We start from the raw sequence: 24,947 nt of genomic DNA on the forward strand, positions 1-24,947 counted from the left end.
GGAAGCAGATCTACAGCTGCAGTTGAGCCTTCAAATGAGACCACAGCCCTGGCTGACATCATGACTACCATGCTATGAGACCCACAACCAGACTCACCCAGCTAAACACCTGAATTCCAGACCCTAAGAAGTTGTATGATCTATTAAAGAGCTGATTTTTTGTTTGTTTTTGGGATTTTTTTAAGATTCATTTTTTGATTTGAAAGGCAGAGTTAAAGAGAGAGAGGGAGAGACATAGAGGAGACTGTCCATCTACTGGTTTACTCCCCAAATGGCCACAACAGCCAAGGCTGGGCCAAGCCAAAGCCAGGAGCCAGGAGCCAGGAGCTTCTTCCAAGTCTCCCCACATGGGTACAGGAGCCTAAGGGCTCAGACCACCTTCCTCTGCTTTCCCAGGAGCATTAGCAGGGAGCTGGATTGGATGTAGAGCAGCCAAGACTCAAACTGGCACCTATATGGGATCCTGCCACTGCAGGCAGTGGTTTAATCTGCCAGCCCCAAGAGTGGATGTTTTAACCTAAGTTTCAAGATGATCTATTACACAGCAATAGATAACTAATAATGTATACCGTGACTTCTCTTAACTCTCAGCATCATATTTATGGAAATAATTTTTCCTTTGCACCCAAGCATTTAAAGGTCAAGATGATAACTTGCTCCACAGCAGGACCCCAGGCCTCTGAGAACTGAGTCAGAGGTGACTGGAAGCCTGGTGAGCCTTCAACACACTAGCCAGGTTTCTGAGAACTGCACAGCCTACTGGCAATGGAGAAAGAAACTGGAGGAAAATGCCAAGCTCATTCCCTCCTCCCTCCATGCATCTTCCAAGCACTGCCTTGTTTCTCACAGAACACGGCATGTCCTACAGCCCTTTGTATCAGTTATATGCATACCAGTGGCCCCTACTGGTCTCCCCAAACCCTGCTTTCCCCCCAGAAACCTGCAGAGGGCCATACTGGTACTCACTCCTGCAGATTCCAGTCCCCCCATCCCACCCCTAGCTCCTGAGAAAACTCTGGCCAGCTCAGTGAGTGTCAGAGGTCTGCTGGGGCTTTCAAAGCAAGCTGGACTTCGAAATCTCTACAAACGGAACAACAAATTAGCAGAGTAGCTTAAAGTCTTGATTTTGAAGTTAGACAAAAATGGGTTCAGAAAAAAAAAATGAGTTTGATTCTGACACCTGTGGTTGACTGGCTGATTGACCATGGACAAGTTCAATAGCCAACCCTTGGGTTCTTTCTCTGTAAGACGGCCGCATTAACGCCACCTGCCTTCCATGGGATTATAGGAAGTCTCTGTAAGCACATAACACAGGGCCTGGCAACTGGCTCTGTGTTTTTGCTAACAGTAGGAGTAGAAGATTTGATCCCACAAGCTCAGAATCCCTTCCTATCCCTGTCCAGTTACTTCATTCCATCTCATTATAAATTCTCTTGATTCCTCATCCCGCACACAGTCTAGTTTTCTGTGACTTGTTTTGGATTTTTGTTCACTCTCCTCTGGTTCCTAGCAACTCCAATCCTGCCTCCTGGGTCCTGCCCTGAATCCCAGTTCACCCTAAGCCCTAATCATGCTCTTGCCTTGCTGTGTCTGCCTACCCCCACCCACGCACACCTCACTTGTCTCACCCTGGCAACCCCAGCTGCTCTGCGGGCTGTGAACAGCAGCCCCATTCCACCATGGCATGTTCCTGTGCACCCGCGGTAGGCTTCCTGGCTGCTGCTGCCTTTAGGAGAAAAGAGAGAATCGAGTCACCTCCTGTCACGTGGGGAACTGCAAATTCTGGGGGAAACCTGCCAAGGTAATTTATGCAACCTGCCTAATTACTTCCTTGCCAGACTCCCAGCTAAGTTGCCCTGGCAACACCCTGCACTGGCCACCACCACCAGCTGTTTCCATCGAGAGTTCTCCTAACCATTTTTAATTTTATAAATGGCCCGGAGTTGGTCACTTTGGTGCACAAAGGAGTAAACACATAGGACTATGAAAAAGAAGCCAACTGAGTTCATGCCACGCTCCGGCTTGCCTTTCTTCCATTCTCCTGCATGAGCCTGGTGGCATTCACCCAGGGCTATGAGCTCCCATTCCAGGATGGCTGGAGGCAGTGTCTCAGACAGGAAGTGTCTCAGAGCCCCTCTTTGGAATCAGACAGATGTTCCAGCTGTATGGCACTGGGAGTGGAACCTAACCTTGCTGTGCCTCGGTTTCCTCCTCTGTAAAACCAGAGGGGTGATATCCCCCTGACAGGGTTGGCATCAGGATGTGCACAGTGCTGGGCACAAGGTCCATATTCAGCTCTGGACACTGTGAGCACGAACGGCCTCAAGGAGAAAATGACAGGCATCTTCCCAGTGGCCATGCAGCACAGCCAGCCAGCCTGGAAGCAAAGCTGAGAAGGTCCCAGAGTGGCACATGAGTTACCAAGACTGCCAGGGTCCCCACGCTGCCCGAGGTGGACGTTCCCTGCCCCCTGCTCAGGGTCCTTACCTAGAAGGCAAGTGTGCTCTGTCACTCCCAGTGTCTGCTTCCCTTGGGTGGGGCCCAGGAAGCAGCCTGTCCCTGCTGAAGTTCCCTAGCGAGGTGGGGGAGGCAGGGCTGAACGTCACAGACTTATACCCAGGCATTCCATGCTCATCTCTCCCTGCCAGCCTCTCAGAAGCCAGGTTCTGTCTCCTAGAGTCACAGCCTGTGTGACCACCCAAAGAAAACCTTTATTTGCAAAACTGTGAAGCTGAGGTTCAGAAGGGGACATGACCTCCACATCATACATAAAATCCATGGGCAAGCTGGGACCAGCACCCAGGACCAGCACCCAGTCTTGGCCCGTTTTCCTCTCGTTTCTTCCACATGGCCCAGAAAGTCTCCCATGCTGGGATGAGCTTGGAGTGTATTTGGTTCTCTTCTCCTGTCATCCTCAGCCCTGCAGGAACAGCAAGGGCAGTGGGGAAAGCTTGGGATGAAATGTCCAGAGACCTGATCCAGCAGCCAGCACCACCTCTCACTACCTGTGTGTAGGCAGCTCACTTAACCCCTCCGACCTGTCGTGGGGATTACTGTGCCGTGAGGACTGTGCTTCATGGCCATAGCTTGTGAACTCTTTAAAGCACTCAATGGAAAATGTGTGAAAATGCTCTGAACGCCCAAATGTCATGTGGATGTGGTTATTCTTATTCTTTTCTGTGTTTTTCACATTTCCTACAATTTTTATTTTAAAACAAATTATACCAAACTTTTTTAAAATATGCAAAGATACATTCCTTTTACCTACTACACTGGAAAATGCTTTAATTCCTATGCTAACACTAAAGCAGACAGTGGGGGTGGGCATTCTGGCGCAGCAGGTAAAGCTGCCGCCTCCCATGCTGGCATCCTATTTGGGCACTGGTTCATATCCTGGCTGCTCCACTTCTGATCCAGTTCCCTGCTAATGGCCTGGAAAAAGCAGAAGATGACCCAAGCATTTGGGTACCTGTACCATGTGGGAGACCCAGATGTAGTTCCTGGCTCTTGGCCTGGCCCAGCACTGGCTATTGCAGCCAGCTGGGGAGTGAACCAGCAGATGAGAGAGAGAGAAAGTATATATAATCTCTCTCTCTCTCTCTATATATATATATATGTGTGTGTGTGTGTGTGTGTGTCTTTCAAAATAAACAAATAAATATTTTAAAAAGAGGAACAGACCGAAAATACAGTGAAAGGTGCAGTCCCATGCACTGCTAGTGGGAGAATAAATTGGAATTGACTTTCTGGAAAATTATTTGGCAACAGACAGAGAAGCTGAAAAATGTTTATACTTTACAACCCAGTAATTCTCAGGATCTATATTTTAAGAGTTATCATCAGTGCAGTTAAAATAATTAATAGAATTTTTCCTAAGTATACCTAAAACCCAGAAACTAACTGAGAAATATGTACAATGAAATATCATGAAACCCCTAAAAGTTAACTAAAATATCATGAAACCCCTAAAAATTAACTTTTTAAAAAAATTTCATGAGCTAAGTAAATATTCATAATTTAATGTAAAATAAAATCCATAGAATATTAAACTGTATTTTTTAAAATACCGAGAGCCACAGAAAGGAAGAAAGAAAGAAAAATCCATAAAATATTAACAGTGCTGCTTATGGATGATGCAGTTATGGGTTTTATTCTCTTCCTTATAATTTTTTCTGAATTTTAAAATTCATTACAATGGGCTTGCATTCTTTTACAACCTAAAAATGCTATCAAAAATAAATAGGTAAATAAAAAATAAAAAATTTGTATGTCTTTTGCATCCCATTTTGTTACCATGGTAGCAATTATTTTTTCCATTAATGAAATATAACTGACAAATAAAATTATATGTATTTACAATGCACAACCTGTTGTTTTGATATGTGTATATCTTGTGAAATGTTATCACAATCAAGCTAATTAACATATCCATCACTTCACATAGTTACTATTTTTATGCATGTGCAGTAAAATCCTTTAAGATAGACTCTCTAAGCGAGTTCTAAGTATACAGTACAATATTATTAACTAAAGACATGCTGTGCAATGGATTTCCAGAACTTACTCACCCACATACTGAAATCTTATACCCTTTGACCAGTATCTCCCCATTCCCCCACACCCACACCCAGCCTCAGACAATCATCATTCTGCTCTGTTTTTATGAGTTCAACTTTTTAAGATTCCACATATCAGTGACATCATGTACCCAGTGGTGGTCTGTTTGTGCCTGGCCTATTTCACTCATCATAATATTCTCCAGGTTCATCCATGTTGTTAGAAATGGCACAATTTTTTTCCTTTTTATGGTTAAATAATATTCCATTATGTGTAGAGATACATGTGTGAGTGTGTGAAAGGTTTTCAAAAAGTTCATAGGGCAGGCCAGTGTTGGGGCATAGCAGGTAAAGCCACCACCTGCAATGCCAGCATCCCTTATTGGCATCAGTTTGAATCCCAAGCTCTTTACTTCTCATCTGACTCCCTACTGGTGTGCCCAAGAAGGCAGCAGAGAATGGCCTATGTGCTTAGGCCCCTGTACCCACATGGGAGACATAGAAGAAACTCCTGGCTCCTGGCTTTAGCCTGGCCCAGCCCTGGCCATTGGAGCCATTTGAGGAGTGACCTGGCCAATGGAAGATCTCTATATCTCTCTATATATAATTATACCTATCAAATAAATAAATATTTTTAAAAAGTTCTTGGGAAATGCATATTATAAAAAAACTATGCATGGATTTTAAACTTCTGCATCAAAATAAACTTATCTAGTTATTCCATTTTCACAGACTTTTTGAAGTACTCTCATACATATATTTTCTTTATTGACAAGGCATTGTGGCATGCTTAATTTGATTCCATAGTTTAGCTATTTTGAACAATGATTCAATAAAAATAAGACTGCAGATATCTCTTTGACACACTGATTTCATTGGGACATATACCCAGAAGTGGGATTGTTGGATCACATAATAGTCCTATTTAAAAAAAAAGTAAGGTTTATTTATTTATTTGAAAGGCAGAATTACAGAGAGGCAGACACAAAGAGAGAGAGGTCTTCCATCTGCTGGTTCACTCCCCAAATGACCAGAACAGCCAGAGCTGAGCTGAGCTGAAGCCAGGAGCCAGGAGCTTCTTCCAGGTCTCCCACATGGGTGCAGGAGCCCAAGGACTTGGGCCATCTTCTACTGCTTTCCCAGGTCATAGCAGAGAGCTGGATACAAAGTTGAGCAGCCCAGACCCAAACCCACATGGGATACTGGCACTGCTGGTGGCAGCCTTTTACTACACCACAGCACCAGCCCCTATTTTTATTTTTTTAAAGATTTACTTATTATTTATTTGAAATCCAGAGTGACAGAGAGAGAGGGGGAGACACAGAGAAATCTTCCATCAGCTGTTTCAACTTCCCCAAATGCCCACAACAGCCAGATCTGGGCCAGGCTGAAGCCAGGAGCCAGAAACTCCAACATAGTCTCCTACATGCATGGCAGGGGCCCAACTACTGGGGCCATCTTCTACTGCCTTCCCATTAGCAGGAAGCTGGATCAGAAGCAGAGCAACCAGGAGTTGAACAAATATGCACTCCAATACAGCATGCTGGCATTGTAAGCAGGGCTTATCCTACTATGCCAAAACACCAGCTTCTATATTCAATTTTTTTGAGGAACTTCCATACTATTTCCATAATGGTTATACTAATTTACATTCCTAGCAACACAGTTCAAAAATACACTGTTTTCTCTGTAAGCCCACCAACACTTGTTATCTTTTGTCTTTTTTGGGAAAAAAAAAGATGTATTTATTTATTTGAAAGAGTTACAGAAAGAGCTTCCATCTGCTGATTCACTCTCCAGATGGCCACAATGGTCAGGGCTGGGCCAAGCTAAAGCCAGAGCCAGGAGCTTCATCTGGGTCTTACATGTAGGTAGCAGGAGCCCAAGCACTTGGGCCATTCTCCACTGCCTTTCCCAGGCCATTAGCAGGGAGCTGGAGCAGAAGTGAAACAGCTGGGACCAGAAACAGTGTCCCATCTATATGGGATGCCCATGGCAGGCACTGGCTTCACCCATTGCCCCTCTTTTGTCTTTTTTTTTTAAAGATTTATTTTATTTATTTGAAAGTCAGAGTTACAGAGAGAGGCAGAGACAGAAAGAAAGGTCTTCCATCCAATGGTTCACTCCCCAGATGGCTGCAACGGCCGGAGCTGCACCGATCCGAAGCCAGGAGCCAGGAGCCAGGAGCTTTCTCTGGGTCTCCTACATGGGTGCAGGGGCCCAAGGCCTTGAGCCATCTTCTACTGCTATCCCAGGTCATAGAAGAGAGCTGGATGGGAAGATGAGCAGCCGGGACTAGAACCAGCTCCCATATGGGATGCCGGCATGGCAGGGCAGGGCTTTAACTCGCTACGCCACAGCGCAGGTCCCCCTCTTTTGTCTTTTTAACAACAGCCATCTTAATAGGTGTGAGGTGAGACTTCACTGTGGTTTTAATTTGCATTTCTCTGATGATCAATGTATTCATTATTCAATATTTTGCAAGAATTCGAGAAGGTTTGGTTTTTTTTTTTTTTAGATTTTTTTTAAATGTATTTGAGAGGTAGAGTTACAGAGAGAGAGAGAGAGAGAGAGAAAGAGAGAGACAAAAAGAAAGGTCTTCCATCTATTGGTTCACTCCCCAAATGCCCACAATAGCCGGAGCTGGGCCAATCCAAAGCCAGGAGCTTTCTCCAGTCATCTGAGTGAATGCAGAGGCCCAAGCACTTGGGCCATCTTCTACTGCTTCCCCAGGCCACAGCAGAGAGCTGGATCAGAAGAGGAGCTGCTGGGACATAAACCGGAAGGCACACATATGGGATACCGGCACTGCAGGCAGAGGCTTAGCTCACTATGCCACAGTGCCAGCCTGGCAGGCATTTATTCTTATTTAAATGTTGATATAATTCACCAGCAAAGTATCTGATCCTGTAATTTCCTTATTGGAATATTTTTGACAAGTGATTCAATCTCCTCACTCATTATTGATTTGTTCATATTTTCTTTTTATAAAAATATTTTATTTGAAAGTTACAGAGAGAGGTAGAGACAGAGAGAGAAAGAGGGGTCTTCCATTTGCTGGTTCACTCCCTAAATGGCCACAATGGCAGAAGCTGAGCTGATCTGAAGCCAGGAGCCAGGAGATTCCTCTTGGTCTCCCATGAGGACTCAAGGACTTGGGCCATCTTCCACTGCTTTCCCAGATACATCTGCAGGGAGTTGGATCAGAAGTGGAACAGCCAGAACTCGAACTGACACCCATATGGGATGCCATCCATCAATAATAAATGGTGTGGCATGAAGCAGATGTGCCAAATTGACGTGTTATAGCATATGGATCAGTCCAGAGCTGAGATCTTTTAAGTACTGTGTGAGAGCCATTGGGTATCATTTTGAATACTCTCTTCAAATATAATAATATTCTAAATATTCTGTTCTTTGTGCTCTGATGGCTGCTAGTTGGAATTACAAGGAGTTTGTAATTTCCAAAATTTACTGTTAAATGTTCAATGTTTCTGAAGTAAGGATTATTAAAAATGAATAAATTTTGCTCTTCTGAGGAGTAACAGGATCTGAAAGTGGATTTCTTTCCCTTTCATGGCTGACTGCTCTTTTAAGAGGCTGCGGCTTTAACCCGCTGCACCACAGCGCCAGCCCTTGTTCACATTTTCTATTTCTTCATGTTTCAGTCCTGGAAGGTAGCACGTGTTTAGGAATTTACCCATTTTATCACTTCTAGGCCTTTTGGCTAAGATCAAGTGTAGGAATTTGCTATTTCTTCTAGGTTATCCAAGTCATTATCATATAATTATTCATAGTAATCTCTTTTATCCTTTGTATTTCTATGGTACCCATTATAATATCTGTTCTTTCATTCATAATTTTATTTACTCTTAACCTATAAAACAGTTTATCAATTTTATCTTTTCTAAACATACTGTTTCACTGATCTTTTCTATTGTTTCTCATATCTCTTATTTCTGTTCTAATCTTTACTTTTCTTCCTTCATCTCACTTTGTTCATATTTTTCTAGTTCTTTGAGGTATAAAGTTAAGTTCTTTGAGAATTTTTTTTTCACTTACGGCAGGCACTTCACACTGTAAACTTTCCTCTATTGTTTCTGCTCTGTTTCATAAGTTTTGTATGTTGTTCTTCCATTTTAACTTATCTCAAGATATTTTTGAAATTTTCTTTGACCCATTGGTTGTTCAGAAGTATATTGTTTAATTTCCGTGTACTTGTGAATTTTCCAATTTTCTCCCGTTTTTGATTTCTTACTTCACATCCATGTGTTCAGAAAAGATATCCAAGGGGCTTGGGGCCGGCACTGTGGCATAGCAGGTAGGCACTGCCTGCAGTGCCAGCATCCCATATGGGTGCTGGTTCGAGTTCTGGCTGCTCCACTTCTGATCCATCTCTCTTCTATGGCCTGGGAAAGCAGTGGAATATGGCCCTTGCACCCACATGAGAGACCCAGAGGAAGCTCCTGGCTCCTGGCTTTGGATCAGTGCAGCTCCGGCCGTTGCAGCCATTTGGGGACTCTCACTCGTGTGGAAGTCATCATGGGCCCCGGGGCCTGTCAGCACTGAGCTTGGCAACCATGGTGGAGGGGTGACGAGAGCAAAGCAACACCAACACTGCTCTTCTCACCCTCTTATCTGCTCTTGCATTCCACTGAAACTCTGGAGCCTCTCAACTAGACTCTGGGGCTCCCACAAAAGTGTTCTCACGGGTGAATAGTTACCAAAATTGGTGTTTCTTTAGAATAGGAGGGCTGGAGCCTTCTATTATATCATCTTGCTGACATCATCCTAACTTTCTGTAACTTTCAGTGGGGTTAGTGCTCACAACTGTTCTTTCCAACCCCAAACTCTCCATCTCAAGTGCTTGTTTTGAATCATTTTCATGTTATTTGGAGAACATTTTTGAGTCATTTTATAGAAAAGATATTTGGGTGGTAGGTAGATTTTCTCAGCCTTGAGATATCAGAGAATGCCACACTGTTGTCATAAATTGATGACAATATGGCTGGGTACAATTCCTCTGACACATTCTTGCTTTTTAAAATTTATGAGCAGGGCCAGTGCTGTGGCACAGCAGAATCAGCTGCCGCCTGCAACAACAGCATCCCTGGGTCCAAGTCCTGGTTGCTCTGCTTCCCAGCTAATGTGCCTAAGAAAGCAGTGGAAGATGGCCCAGCTCCTTGGACCCCTGCACTAGCCCAGCCCAGCCCAGCCTACTACAGCCATCTGGGGAATGAACCAGAAGATGTAAGCTCTCTCACTCTCTCTCTCTCTCTCTCTCCCTCTTATTCTCTTTCTTCCCCCTTCCTGTAACTCTGCCTTTCAAATAAATAAACAAATTTCTGTAAGCACTCTACCACTGACTTAGAGAATTTGTTGTTTCAGAAACTAAATCTAATGTTAGCAACATGTTAATTTTTTTCTTTTTTTTTTTAAGATTTATTTATTTATTTATTTGAAAGAGTTACACAGAGAGAGAAGGAGAGGCTGAGAGAGACAGAGAGAAGTCTTCCTCTACTGGTTCACTCCCCAAATGGCCATAATGGCCGGAGTTGCACTCATCTGAAGCCAGGAGCCAGGAGCTTCTTCTGGGTCTCCCACATGGGTACAGGGGCCCAAAGACCTGGGCCATCCTCCACTGTTTTCCCAAGCCACAGCAGAGAGCTGAATCAGAAGTGGAGCAGCCAGGACTCGAGCCAGTGCCCATATGGGATGCCAGCACTACAGGCAAAGCCTTTATCTACTACGCCACAGCACCAGCCCCCAGATGTTAATTTTTCTAAAAGTATCCTTAGTTTTTTGTCATTTGCTTATAGGAGGCCTACATCATTGAAATTAAATTATACTACTCCTATTACTGATCCTGCAACCCATTAGCCAGGAGTTGGAATGACAATCAAAGCCCAACTCACAACAGTAAGCTTTAGAAAGGTCTTAGAGACCAAACCTACTTTCCATTCCACAATCTCCCACATTTCATTCCAAATTCAGACCCACTTCCTTCCACCAAAACAATTTCTATCCTATCCTTTTACTTACTCTCCTCCCCCCAATACCTACTGCAAACTATTAGCAAAATTAAGGTTCAAGGGGGACAGCATTGTGGCATAGCTAGTTAAGTAGCCTATGACACCAATATCCCATATGGGCATTGGTTCAAGTCCCAGCTGCTCCACTTTCCATCCAACTCCCTGCTGATGCACTTGGGAAAACAGTGGAGGATGGCCCAAGTCCTTGGACTCCAGCCATGCATGTGGGAGACCTAGCTGAAGCTCCTAGCCCCTAACTTCAGCCTGACCCAACCCTGGCTGTTGCAACCATATAGGAAGTGAACCAGTAGATGAAAGATCTATCTCCTTGTCTCTCCCTCTCTCTGTAACTCTGCCTTTCAAATAAACAAATAACCTTTAAAAAAAATCAAGTTTCAAAAACTGAAATGTGTCTGTCCCACTTTGCCACACTATCACACATCTTGCAATCAAGTATAAATATATATTATATACAAGTATATACAATATATTCATTGTTTGGGGATTTAGGCATTTTGCATACAAAAATGTGATTTTAGTTTTATATTCTTCTCTATGTTTTCCTTATCTAACTGGCAGTATCTCAAGGTTAGTTTATATAGATGTAAATCATTTTTTCTGATGGCTGCGTAACAATTCAGATCACCAACAGATTAAAATTCATTCAACAATCTCTCTAGTGATAAGTATTTAGTTTATCTTTATCATTCTTATTTATACCTTTGTTGTGGTTGCCTTTGTTTGCTTGTTGCTGCAACACAGATGCGTTTGTGGGTCTATCCTTATGTATTGGTCCTTTAGTTTCTGCAGAATAGATCCCCAGAAATGGAATTGTTGCATGGTATTTTTTTGTTTCCATAAACTCTAACAATTCACACTGCCATCCATAATGTGAGAGTGCCCTTTCCCTACCACAAACCTCCACTATTATCACTGATTTTTCCCAACATGATGGGTGAGAAGTAGTATCTCAGTGTCCCTTTGATTTGCATTTCCCTAACATGCTCACGGTATGTGCATTTTTCTCTTAGAAAATATCTGCTCATTTTCTTTGCCTATCTTCCAACTGAAGTGTTTCCATTTGTAGAGATATTTACGTGTTGTAAACATTAAACACTTCATCTGTTTTCTATGTTGCTGCTTTTCCCCGGTCTATCATTTGTCTTTTGGCCTCTTTTATGGAATATTTTTCCATATGTTATAAAAGTTTATGCAAGAAAACACGGCTACCTTTGCCTTTAGAACATCTGTGTTTATTGCCCTCTTTAAAAAAGATTTCTCTTACTATCAAGTTATGCCCATGGTCCCTAAAGTTTACTCTTATACCACTGTTTTGTTCACTTTTCACCTTAAGTTGCAATTCATCAGACTCACTTAAGTAGGTGAAAGGAGTTAAAAGTCTCTTTGTTTTCTTACTGACGGTTAGGGTCATCTGGAGAGCATAAGTTACTCCATCCGCCATTGCTTTTCCCACCCAGGCCGGCTTCACAGGTGGACTACAATGCTTTGTTGCACACAGCCCACACTCAGAGAGGCCCCGAGGGCTTGGCTGAATGCTCAGCTAACAGCATCCTGAAATTCTTCACAGTTTTATCTGTTCCTTTGGGTTCTGTAAGTGAATACTGGCGAACACTGAGCAGGGGCTGAATGCCTCAGCTCAGTCGGCCTCTCTCTGCCTCTTTGCCTCTAAGATCAGTTCTCAGCCTCCAGCTGCTCAGCCCCCCGCCCCCAGCCCTGCACCCTGGCCCTGCCCAGCGGCTTCATTCCCACCCTCACTCCTTTTCAGACATTTTCAGACATGCAAGGTCACCAAAAATAAAAATAAAAAACAGCTCGTGCACACCTTCTGAAGGATAAACTGCAGGATATACTCCACCAAAACCAAAGAGTAAAACAGAGCAAGACAATGAATTCCAGACACAAAGATCCAACATGGGAGAGAGGGAAAGGGGGTTCCATGAAGCCAGCCTCCAAACCAAGCCAGGAGGGCAGAGGAGGCAGGAGGGAGGCAGCCAAGGAAGGGTGTGGGACTGCTGCACTTCCCAGGGGCGCTTTATAGCTCTGTGGAAGCAAAGGGGAAAGTTGGGGATGAACTCATTTAAGGAGAAAAACTCCCCAGCAACTGAGGAAATGAGACAGACATCATCTCCAAGAAATGCTGTAAAAGAAAGGAAATGTCATCACGGTTACTTCTTGGCTGGCTGTAATGTAACTAAATGGTCATAACAAGGTAAATATTGATCGTTGATTCGACTAAAAATGACAGCATAACTATTTTGGCAGGGCAATGAAGGAGGAATATTTGAGGGGAGAGGGGGAAGGAGCTAAGAGAATGCCTTTATCTTCCATACCAGGACGTTAATAGGGAAAGCCTGTAGCTGAAAGTTTTAAAATAGCAGTGTAAGCATGTTACTCAGATATATAGAGATCCATTCCAGTAGAGACAGCCGGTGAAAGGTTTCCAGATCAAAGCAGCTGGTAATCTTTGGCTTTTTGAACTATATATCTGTGGCACTTTTATAAAATGAAAATCTACCTTTTAAGAAGTCATAGGCCAGGCACCGGCGCTATGGCATAGTGGGTAAAGTCACCACCTGCAGTGCCAGCATCCCATATGGGCAATGGTTCAGGTCCTGGCTGCTGTACTTCTGATCCAGCTCTCTGCTATGGCCTGGGAAAGCAGTAGAAGATGGCCTAAGTCCTTGGGCCCCTGCACCCAATTAGGAGACCCAGAGGAAGCTTCTGGCTCCTGGCCCAGCTCCAGGCATTGCAGCCATTTGGGGAGTGAACCAGCAGATGGAAGACCTTTCTCTGTATCTCTCCCTTTCTCTGTAACTCTGCCTCTCAAAAAGAGAGAGAGAAGAGACAGAGGAAGAGGGAAAGAGAATGGGAGAGAACTTTCCATCCACTGGTTCACTCCCCAAAGGGCCAGAATGGCCAGGCCAAAGCCAGGCCAAAGCCAGGCGCTTCTTCTGCGTCTCCCAGGGGCTTTCCCGGGTGCATTACAAGGGAGCTGGATCGAAAGAGGAACAGCCGGGACTTAACTCAGAGCCCAGATGGGATGCTGGCACTGGAGGCAGAGGTTTAACCTTCTACACTACAGTGCTGGCCCTCAGAAGGCTCCTTTAAATTCCAGGAGCAGGGCTAGTGTTATGGTGCAGTGGGTTGGGCCACCACCTGCAATGTCAGCATCCAATATAAGTGCTAGTTCAAGTCCTGGCTGCTCTACTTCTGATCCTGCTACCTGCTAATGCATGTAAGAAGGCAGCGGATGATGGCCCAAGTGCTTGGGCTCCTGCCACACACATGGGAGATCCAAACGGAGTTCCTGGCTCCTGGCTTCAGCTCAGCCCAGCCCCCATCATCTGGGGAGAGACCCTGAGGAGGTAAGATCTCTCCCTCACACTCACTCTCTATAACTGCCTTTCAAGTAAATAAACAAATCTTTTTGCAAAACCCCCAAAGCATGTTTCAAGTTTGCCCTTTGTGCTAGAAGTGAAATATTCCTCAAAACCCTCAGCACTTTGCCAGCATAAGCTCTGAACTTTTCATCAATGGAAGCAAAAGTGAAAGAAATGTCAGGGTTTTCCTGAAAGAAGAATAAAGAAAATCAAATTATAAATAACCATCAGCTACTAAAATCTAGCACAATTCTCCACTGTAGGTAGGTAGCTGCACTAATTTAGATGTTAATTCTGAATCATAATCATTTGGGGATATATTGGCTAATCATCCAGATTATTTTAATACAGGATTTTGATGGCAAACGTGTGAGAGATTAGACCAGGGGCTTTCAATCACCAGAGAAACTCTTAAAAATCTGGATGCCTGGCCCCACCCCCAGAGATTCTGATTTAATGGGTCTGGGTTCAGCATGTGCATTGAAATTTTTTTTAAGTCTCCATGTTATTCTTATTTTTTAATTATTTTTAAAGGCAGAGTTACAGAGAGAGAGGGAAAGACACACACACACACAGAAAGAGAGAGAGAGAGAGAGGGCTTACTCCCCAAATGACTATAACAGCCAGAGCTGGGCTTGATCCAAAGCTTCTTCCAGGTCTCCCATGTGGGTGCAGGGGCCCAAGGACCTGGGCCATCTTCTGCTGCTTTCCCAGGCTATAGTGGAGAGCTAGATCAGAAGAGGAGCAGCCAGGACTCAAACCAGTGCCCATGTGGGATGCTGGCACTGCAGGCACAGCCCGTCTCCATGTTATTCTAACATGCAGCAAAACTTGGGCACCACTGGACTGGATCATGCTCTGGATGCCTCTGTCTGTTAAAATACTTAACCTAATTCTGTCACCGTAATGCAGGCAGTAAATTCACCTGGTGTCAGGTGCCCCATGTGGCCTATAATTCTTGGAGGATATAGAACCAGTGACTCTTGGGGAAAAAAAAACACAACATGGCAGCAACAGACTCACAGCCATCCCCAGACTTCCTTGCTAGTTTGCAAAAGGCACCAAGGGCCGCAGGGCCAACTGCAACTCTCTTTCCTAATGGTTTCCCTCCTCGTGGGCAAGGCTCATCTCTTGCCCGTTTTACAGCCACCCTGTTTTCCCAACTAGCTTCTCTGTGCTTTTTAATCAGAGAATTAGATGCTCCCATCCTGGTAATTCTGAGTTCTTTGTTCTGCTCCCTGATGCACTGGATGAACACCAGGTTTTATGGAACTTGTTTCCTGCATGAAATTGGAGGCTGCTTTGGGAGCCTGTGTGAAATGGCTCTTCAACGACAGCCATGGCTTATATGCCCCCTCAGATGAGCATGTGTTCAGAGAGGATAATCGAGTCCCACAGCTGAGACCCAAGATTGGTGATTGCAGTTGGCAGTTGGTGCCTAATTAGCGAAGCAGGTAGGGGGGCTTTTGAAAGGAGTACTCACCAAACCAAAAGCCACAGTGCAGACTGGGCTGGGGAGAGCACTTCTGAACTGCAGACAAGCAAAGGGCAGGTGCCAAGGGGCTGATCAGATTCCAGAACAAGAAGGGAGATACCCCAGGCCTAAACCACAGCCACCAAGCCAGCCACAGTCTGCAGTCCCTGGGCTGTGCCTGCCTGGACGGTCAGACAGCTGCTCCGGAGCCAGCCAGCCTGCACTCAGCTTGTGAGTGTCAGGGAGCACACTCAGAATGCCCCCTGGAGTCGGGGCCTGGCAGAGGCAGGAAACCAGGCCTCCATCATGACTGCAATCAGAACTTAAGTAGAAACAGAAGGACACACCTAGCCAGCCCTGGGCCGGTGCCTACTTTTCCTTGTTATTCTGCACTTGATCTCAGCCAAAAGGCTGAGGAGCGATCCTTGTTATTCTCCTTGTTATTCTGAAGCACCAAGATTTTTGAGCTAACACAGGAGATGGAATAGGAACGTAAACCCGTCATCAGGGGGAAATGTAAATTACCCTCCTGTCCGTTTAAAATTACCCTGATCTATGTATATTGAAGTCATGGGACTGGCATTGTGGCACAGGTTAAACTGCTGCCTGCAATACCTGCATTCCATGAGTGCCAGTTCAAGTCCCAGCTGCTCCACTTCCGATCCAGCTCCCTGCTAATGTGCCCAGGAGAGCAGCAGAAGATGGCCCAAGTGCTTAGCCCCTGCATTCACATGGGAGATGTGGATGGAGTTCCAGACTCCTAGCTTCAGTCTGGCTCAGCCCAGGCACTGGTGTGGGACGGTGATCCCATCTGCCATTATCCACCCACACTGGTTCTGATGCTCTTTTGTCATGCCTGCTTCCTGACATAAGCCCCATTCAGGTTCAACTCTTCTACTCCCATGCCACTCCCTGGTGCCCAGGGTCCTACCCTGCTCCTCTTGCACTATGCTAGGACACAAGTGTTCCATGGAGCTAGAGAAGACCCTGTGATGGCCATGACAGGCTGGCCAGGGCACGCTTACAACCAAGACACGTGACCCAGCCATTTCTTCTCTGTGGCCTTGCCACTTCTCTGGATTTCCATAATGAAATGAGTCCAGTGGCCCCAGTGAATTGAGCTGTGCTAGACTCACTAATGGAACACAGTGATTATAGCTAGGAAGAAAACATCAGATACAACTATATCAGTTATCTACTGCTCCATAACAAATTACTCCAAAACCTAATGGCTTAAAACAGCAAAAATGTATTCTTGCAGAGTTTCTGCAAGTCAGAAATGTAAGGAGTGGCTTATCTTGGGGTCCTGGCTCAGATCCTCTCTCAAGGTTGCAGTCAAGATGTCAGCATGGGTGCATGTGTTCGGCGCAGGAGCTCAGATGCAGCTTGGGACACCTGCTTCCTACATCCGAGTGCCTGGGTTAAGTCCTGGCTCTGCTTCTGACTCCAGCTTCTTGCTAATACTTCCCCTGGGAGGCAGTAAGTGATGGATCTCTGCTACCCACGTGGAAGATCTGGATTGAGTTCCCAACTCCTGGCTTCAGCCTGGCCCAGCCCTGGATGCTGCAGGCATTTGAGGAATAAACCAGCTGATGGGAGTTATCTCTCTCTTCCTCTCTCTCTCTCTCTCTGACTTTCAAATACATAGAAATTTTTATTTTCAAATATTAAAAAAAATAAATTTTTCATTAAAGAGCAAAAAACTGTCAGCTGGGACACAGTCATCAGAAGCCTTGACTTGGGCTGAGCGACTTGCTTCCAAGATGGCTCCCTCACATACCTGGGAAACTAGTGCTGGTACTGGAACAGGGCCTTGGTTCCCCACCACAGGGATGTCTTCTCAGGGCTGCTTGAGTGTCCTCATGACATGGCGGCTCTCGCCCCACAGAGTGAGACCCCAGGGAAAGGTAGGGCAGACACATGAGGCCACTCTCAGGAGCCACCCACCATCCCTTCTGCCATACCCTCTCATCTTTAGAAAGAAATCACTAAGGCAAACTCACACTTAAGCATAGGGGAATTAGGCTCCACCTTTTGGAAGGAAGAACATGACCAAATCTGATGTCATATTTTAGAACCACCACGATAAATAACAGGAAAAATTCCAGTCAGTTTGGAAAATAAAGAGGAGGTACTGACTCACCTAACTGGAATCCAGAGATAGGATAGATTCCAGCATGCTGATTGACTCAACCGGGGACCCAATGTCTTTCTGAGCCTTTACTCTGTTACCAAGGAGATCATTTTAAACTGGTTTTCCTCAGACACACAGAATGGCTGCCAACAGCATTGATGGCTGTGTGCTTCCTGGTTCATATCTAGCCAGAGAAAGGTGGCTGAACTCCTTCAGTCATACAGTGAAAGTCACCTACCTGGTCTACGTGAGCCAATCACCACAGCAAAGGAAGGAGACTGCCTCACTCGCTTACACCTGGATCTCGGGATTGGTTATCCCCTCATAATTCACAAAGTTTACACAATGAGCAAGGGATATGCCATGTTCACCACAGGAGGGTCAGGCAAGGTGTGAGCTGGCAAGCAAAGCGCTGGTTCCAAGCGAGCTAATGCGTACAACTTGGGCTCAACCACCTACAGCTGCAGAGAAACTGCACCTCCCCAGTCTCACTAAGCCTCCTCACCTGCTGCACTGAAGACACAGCCCACAGAGTGAGCAGGGGTACAGCTGGGCCAGCAAGCTTCTCACCAGGGAGGCAAACTGTTCACAAGTGTGGACATAGCAGTTCCCATGGGTTCTTTTTGTTTTTATTTTTTTAGATTATTTATTTGTAAGGCAGAGTTAGAGAGAGAGAGAGAGAGAGAGAGGGAGGGAGGGAGGGTGGGAGGGAGAGCAGGATCTTCCATCCACTGGTTCATTCCCCAAATGGATTGAGTCAGGCTGAAGCCAGGAGTCAGGAGCTTCTTCCAGGTCTCCCACATGGGTGCAGCGGCCCAAGGACTTGGGCCATCCTCCACTGCTTTCCCAGGCATATCAGCAGGGAATTGGATCGAAAGTGGAGCAGCCAGGACTAGAACTGGCACCTATGTGTGATGCTGGCACTGCAGCCTGGGGCTTTAACCCACTGAGCCACAGTGCTGGCCCCCACCTTGGGTTCTATTGTTTGAGCCAACTGAGAGCCCAAGAGCTCAGACTCAAGGGAATACAACTTAGCTAGGGAGGGGGATGAAATAAAAGAAAGCAGAAGAGGAGGATGGCGACCAGCACAGGCCACTGCCACCAACCCTCTACCCCAGGTCCCATACGCAGCCTCCCTCTCCGACTGAATCATGGTCATGGCATCTCCCCTGCCGGGTGAGTAGGATGGGGTGTCCAACTCACAACAGCCCCAAACCTTGGCACACACAGAGTAGAGGCTCCCCATGTTTTTTCTTGGGTTAGTTCCCCAGGCTACCATAGTAAAGCACCACAAACTGAGCGGCTGAAAACAACAAGGATTTATTAGCACACAGTTCTGGAGGCAAGAAGTTCAAACTAAGGTATTGCCAGTGTCTCGGGGAGCCTGGGTGGGGGGAGCCTCTCCTTGCCTCTTCTTAGCTTCTGGTGGGGTCAGCCATCCTTGGCAATATTTGGCTAGTGTCCCCCATCGCTCCAGCCTCTGCCTCTCACCACCTGGTCTCCCTCTGCGTGTCTCTGTCTTCCCATGGTGTGCCCCTTTTCTTATAAGCACACCAGTCATGTTGGATTAGGACTACCCTATGAGCTCATCTTAACTGGATTATGTCTGCAAAGGCACTGGTTTCAAATACTAGCGGTTTATAAGACCAAGTGGTTCAACATACAATGGTAGTTCAGAATGCTCATGAAAAAAAAAACGGAATTAGAAAATAAGTCTGTTCTGGTACCAAAAAAATATTTACATCCATGAATACAAGAGGTCTTTGGAAAGTTCAAGTTCATGAAAAAATATATATTCTAAAAAAAAAACTATGCATGGATTTCAGATTTTTTAGCACAAAATAAACATCTTTTGCTTCCACTTTTCCTCAAGTTGTTTTGAAGTACCTTCTTACTGGAGGGGACACAATTCCCACAGCAGGTCCCTTTCATTAGTTGCTCCCCCATGCTTGTAGCAATAGCTGATAGCACCCACGGTCCCTTCCCTTAAAGGACCATGTTATTTCCGGGTCTAGTCCCCTCTCCCCCGCCGTGTCCAATGGGAAAGCCAGGGACTTATCCTGTCTGCCATCCTTCATAATTGTAGCACGCTGGCCTACCAGGGCTGCAGGGTTTTCAACTGCTCCATTAGATCGGCCTCTTTGTGTACTGAACGCTGCCGCCGCTGCCAAGTATTCTCCTGGACTGAGTCAGGGGGTGCTGAAGCCACAGGTAGGTGTTGGCAACACAAACCTTGCCTCCCTCTGCTCTTGGGGCCTTAGTTCCCCAATCTGTAAAATCTAGAGCAACCCTTTGTAACTGACAGTGACTTCCAATGGGCCCATCTGGCTCAAATCAGAGGCACAGTCAAACTTCCAGTTAATCTGTGGCCATCCAGTGAGTGTCCCTGTGTGATTCTAATACGCAGACTCCACACTGAGAGCGTAAAGGCTGCTGCTCCTCTCTCCCAGGGAGCCTGTGCTCTGTACTCAGACACGTCAGTAAAATGACGCAGCCTTACCTATGTCTACACCCCGGACACCATCCTAGGCTCTAGCCCCCACCACCATTGCTAGAAGCCAGGTGGCCACATGGCCCAACCACCAGTGTCAGCCCCACCCCCATCCTAATGGGATTTGCTGCTCCTACTTCCATGCCCGCCACCCAGCAAAGTTTTAAGAGGACCTATTCCTGAACACATGGCTCTCTTTCTCTGTGTCTCTGTCTCTTTCTCAATCTCTCTCTCTGTCTCTTTTTTAAGATTTTTTTTTAAGATTTTTTTTCTCTCTATCTCTCTCTCTCTCTCTTGATCTCTGTCTTATGCTCTCCTTCTCTCTCTTTTCCTTCTTTGCCCCTTCCCTCTGGTCTGTCAGGTTTCCCCCAATAAAACCTCTCCCTTACTCCGGTGTTTGGTGTGTTTTGTGGCGGCCTTACAATACAGAATGCCTAGACACTCACCCAGAGCCTTCCTTCACACACACACGAGAAATCGTGGAGGAACGTGAGATGGAGCAGGGTTAAATGGCCAAATTACAGGAGAGCAAGGCTAGGGCACCCTGCAGAGTCCTTCAGCAGCCAGCATTCTCTTGGCTTCAGCTTGGAAACAGCGCAAAAGCTGAAAAGCTTTTCCTACAGGAGGAAAGAGAAGAACCTGTGACCCAGCAGAACAGAGACTGGGACAACAAGCAGCTACGGAGGCCTACAAGGGTCAACAGGGTTGTCCAAGGACCATACCCAAAGGCCCTGAGATCCTCTCAGGCAGCCACTGCAAATCCCGCGCCCGGCAAGCAGCCCGTTCAGGAAGGCCCTGCTGAGGGCTGGGGACCCAACTCTTGGGAAGGAGCCCCAGGCAGACAAGGCAGAGAATGGGAATGCAACCCTGGGGCTGATTCACACCAAGGCAGGGCTCCCAGCCAGCCTGGAACTCCACACCCAGCAGAAGAATCTGGTGGGGTAAATGTAATTGAATGACAGGCAGAGGTCAGGGTCTGGGGTGGGGGAGGAGCAGAGGAAGGGAAGAAGGAGGAGGAAGGGGAGGTGCAAGAGGAGGAAGAAGAGGAACAGGAGGCACAGGATGGGAACGATGGGAGGAGGCAGGAGAGCAGGGACCCCATGACAAAGGACCAGCCGTGTGGCAGAGAAGGGGAGCCTTCAACTTGGTGGATACTGGAGACGCAGGGCTCCCCAGCATGTGAACTGACAGGCCCCTGACAAGCAATTCCAGACCTATCCATGGTGGACCAAGGCCGTAGTCATCCCCTTGCCCCTGGGTCAGGTGGACTGAGTCCAGGCAGGCTGGAGGATGGCGACAGACGCTGGGCTATGCATGTGTGAGCCTGTCCCTCAGGCTCCTCCAAAGGGAACAAGGCAGTGCAGTAAGAACAAGGTCTGGACTCACAACGGCTGGGCCTGAATCCCAGCCCCGCCCTTCACCAGCTCCGTAACTGGGCAAATGACGCAGCCCATCGAAGCCACCATCTCTTCATCTGTGAAACACAGAAAATAACAGCACCTGCTTCCCAGGGTTATGGTGAGGAGTGCGAGAACACACATAAGCAGTAGGAGGGCTTAGCACATGACTGGCACACAATAAGCACCACATACTCAGCTGTGTATGTGCACATGTACACGTGTGTGTGCACGTGAGCACACCGCTCTCATGTAAAACCCAGCAGGGCTTCTGAGTGAAGCCAGTATCATCCGCAGGACAGAAGCCAGAGTCAGCCAGCGAGCCCACCAAGCTGGCAGTTAAATTCCAGGGAGGGGAAAAATCCACATAGCCAACACACCTGGAGCCCTCCAGGGCACTGCTTCCACTAGAAGTGGACACTGGAATGGCCAGCCTATAGGGGGCTGCCGTCTGACTGTCATTGGTAGTCTCGGGAAAAGTCCCAAGTGGAGTAAAGGTACCCTCCTGTGGCCTCGCTTGCTGGTCTCCCAGTACTTAGACAGGTCTCCTGGTGTCCGCCCCTCCTCCTCAGTGGGAGACCGGGGCAGGGGCCAGGCCAGGCAGGGCCACTTCTGCTTGTCCCCGGGGGGAACACAGAAGGAGAGCTTCCCCCTGCAGAGCCCCACTGCCCAGAGGCCTGTCATGGCCTTTTCCTGGGTTGAGGGAGGTAGTGTTTGTTGGCAGAAAGCCAACTGTCTTAAGCATTTTGTTAAATCCAGTGTGCTTCAACCAGCTCCTGCTGGACAGTTTTTCTGGGTTAACACAGGGGCCAGAGGGCAGAGGGAGGGAAGATAATAGCCCCTAGTGCCTCGGACGCAAAGCCACCTGGACACCTTGCCTTTGCCAGGAACCCATTCCAGCTCTCCCAGAGGCTCAGCTCTCATTCCCATCGATGGGCCTGGATCCGTGGATTTCAGCCTCTGCTGCATCACAGTCACTTGGGGAATTTGGGCAAAACAAGACACCTGGACTCCAGGCCAGACTAACGGGCTCAGAGCCACTGGGGAATGGCACTCAGAGGCTGTGTGGCTTTCAAAAGCTCTGGGCAGGGGGTTCTGAGCAGAAACCCTCGGTCCGTGGGTTTGCTGGGCCTTTCTGAAGGAAAGGGGCTGCTGTGGGAAACTGTCCCCCAACCCCACCGTGCACGCACACACACACACACACACACAAGCACGGAGAGGAGAAGGCTGGGACAACTGAGTCATGCGCAGAGGCACCTGCTCCATTCCCCCAGCTGAGCTTGAGTCGTGAGAGCAACCACCACCCACTGCAGGGGTCTCTACTGTTGACCTCTCCAGAGACAGGAGGGCCCCCGGCCTTCCCAGCTGCCTGTGAAGCAGTTATTATGCCCATATGTAGATGAGGAACCTGAGCCTGCAGTAGGCAGAATAACGGCTCCTCCAAAGATCCTACATTCTAAACCACACAATCAACTGGTTCTGAAAATTGAGATAAATTCTTCAAAAAGCATTTTCTGTGAAGAGCCTTTGATCCAGTTCCTCCACATCTGGGAATCGATCCCAAGGAAAAGCTTATAAACACAAAAATGAGAAAAATACTTATCACAAGGGCTGGTATGTGGTACAGCATATTAACCTGCCATCTGCAATGCCAGAATCTCATCTGGGCACTGGTTCAAGTCCCAGCTGCTCCACTTCTGATTCAGCTTTCTGCTAATGCACCTGGGAAAGCAGTGGAAGATGGCCCAGTGCTTGGGCCCATTACCCATGTGGGAGACCTGGATGAAGCTCCTGGCTCCTGGCTTTAGCCTGGCCCAACCCTGGCCACTGCAGCCATTTGGAGAGTGAACCTGTTCATGGAAGATCTCTATCTCTTTCTCTCTCTCTCTCTGATTCTCCCTCTCTGTAACTCTGCCTTTCAAATAAATAAAGTTTTACTATATTTATCACAGAATTATTTATATTAAGAAACTAAAACAACTTAAATTTCCAAAAAAATAGGAACGCTTAAGTAAAATATGGTCTATCCACTCAACAGAATTCTGTGTAGTGAATAAAGATGCTTTCTTAGATTACACATTAACATGGGATATAGCTATGATATACTGTTTGGTAAAAACAGAGTTTCAAATTGTGTATACAATATGGCAACTGTGTAAAAACTATTCACGTTTTTGCAGTAGGGGAAAATGTTCATTATACTTTTCTGTCAGAAGCAGAGCCATGAGTTCTCTTTTCTGTAGTCCTGTTTATCTGAGCTACATTGTGTCCCTGCTTTATGGATGAGTATTATGGCAGATTCCACCCCCCTTCGAAGACGTCCATGTCCACATTCCCAGGACCTATGAATATGGTAGCTTATGTGGAGGAAGGGAATTTGTAGATGTGATCAAGTGAAGGGTCTTGCAGGAGCAGAGAATCCTGGATTACCCAGAGGACCCACGCAGTTCCAAGGATCTGTGTAAGAGACAGGCAGTGTGAGGCAGGGATGACAGGCAGCAGAGCATAGGACCCACTTCAGACGTCTGCTCCAGAACTCTAAGAAACCAGTGTGGTTTTAGGCCATGGAGTGGGTGATAACTGGTTACAGCAGCCATAGAAACCTCAGACACCACCCCACAGTGGGGAAGCCAAGCTCTTGGAGGGGCTGGAACCTGGTATTGTTCCCCTCCCACTCTAACAGCACAGAGGCACCCGCAGCCCAGCGTTCCCTGTGAGCAGAAGGGACAGCTCCACTGTGTGCAAGCACCCCTGCGGGGCCGTGGGCTGGTGACGCCTGCACCAGTCCCAGCGGCCGACTCTCCTTCCTGGGGATGGTCCAGTGGCATAGGAGAAGAGCACAGGGACCACCCTGAATACAAGAGCATTTTACTTGGGGCGACTCTGCTGCTCAGCCAACACATTTTTTTAAATAGAAATCGCTCTCCATAGCAACAAGGTCAAAATTCTAAAACAGGTGAAAGCTGACGATAAATATCCAAAAACGGAAATGTGAGTTCTACCATTTTTAAAACTCTTTGCAATTGCATTAAGAGCTGAATCTTTTTTATTAAGAGAAACATTAGTCATGAGAATGTGGCATCTTAGCACTCCTATCCTTAATTGAGGGCCTACTGCTTGGTTTTATTTATATATTGGGAAGTGCTACTGTATTTCAAAAAGCTATAACACACCGATCTGCAAATGCAGTGCCCTTCCTTCAGACAGTCCTGGAGTCCCCTCCAGGGCGAACTTTCAACCTCAAAACTGCCCTCTGGGGCCCTCAGAAGCAAATCAATTGTCATCCTCTGGCCTGAGAAACATTCATCTGTCCACAGGCTCCCTGTGCCAGCAGCCAGAGCTGGCTCTAAGGTTCAAGGCTCTGCTTCAATGAGCCCAGGCTGCTCCATTCACAGAGAGGGGAGGTTTAGACTGAGCTGGGGCGACACCATGTGGCCAGAACTGTGACACGTCACGCCAGGG

The 24,947-nt window shown here is 46.8% G+C and overlaps 1 long non-coding RNA gene across 1 annotated transcript in view; it reads right to left on the reverse strand.

The window, feature by feature from the left end:
• The window catches only part of LOC108177477 (uncharacterized), a 54,276-nt gene that overhangs the window by 23,958 nt on the left and 5,371 nt on the right, over window positions 1-24,947 (reverse strand). Inside the window, exon 2 of the long non-coding RNA XR_001794308.3 lies at window positions 20,535-20,705. This is a non-coding gene — a long non-coding RNA (uncharacterized lncRNA). The remainder of the gene's footprint in view (window positions 1-20,534; window positions 20,706-24,947) is intronic.

This window comes from Oryctolagus cuniculus, chromosome 1, assembly GCF_964237555.1.
Source record: "Oryctolagus cuniculus chromosome 1, mOryCun1.1, whole genome shotgun sequence".
NCBI lineage: Eukaryota > Metazoa > Chordata > Mammalia > Lagomorpha > Leporidae > Oryctolagus > Oryctolagus cuniculus.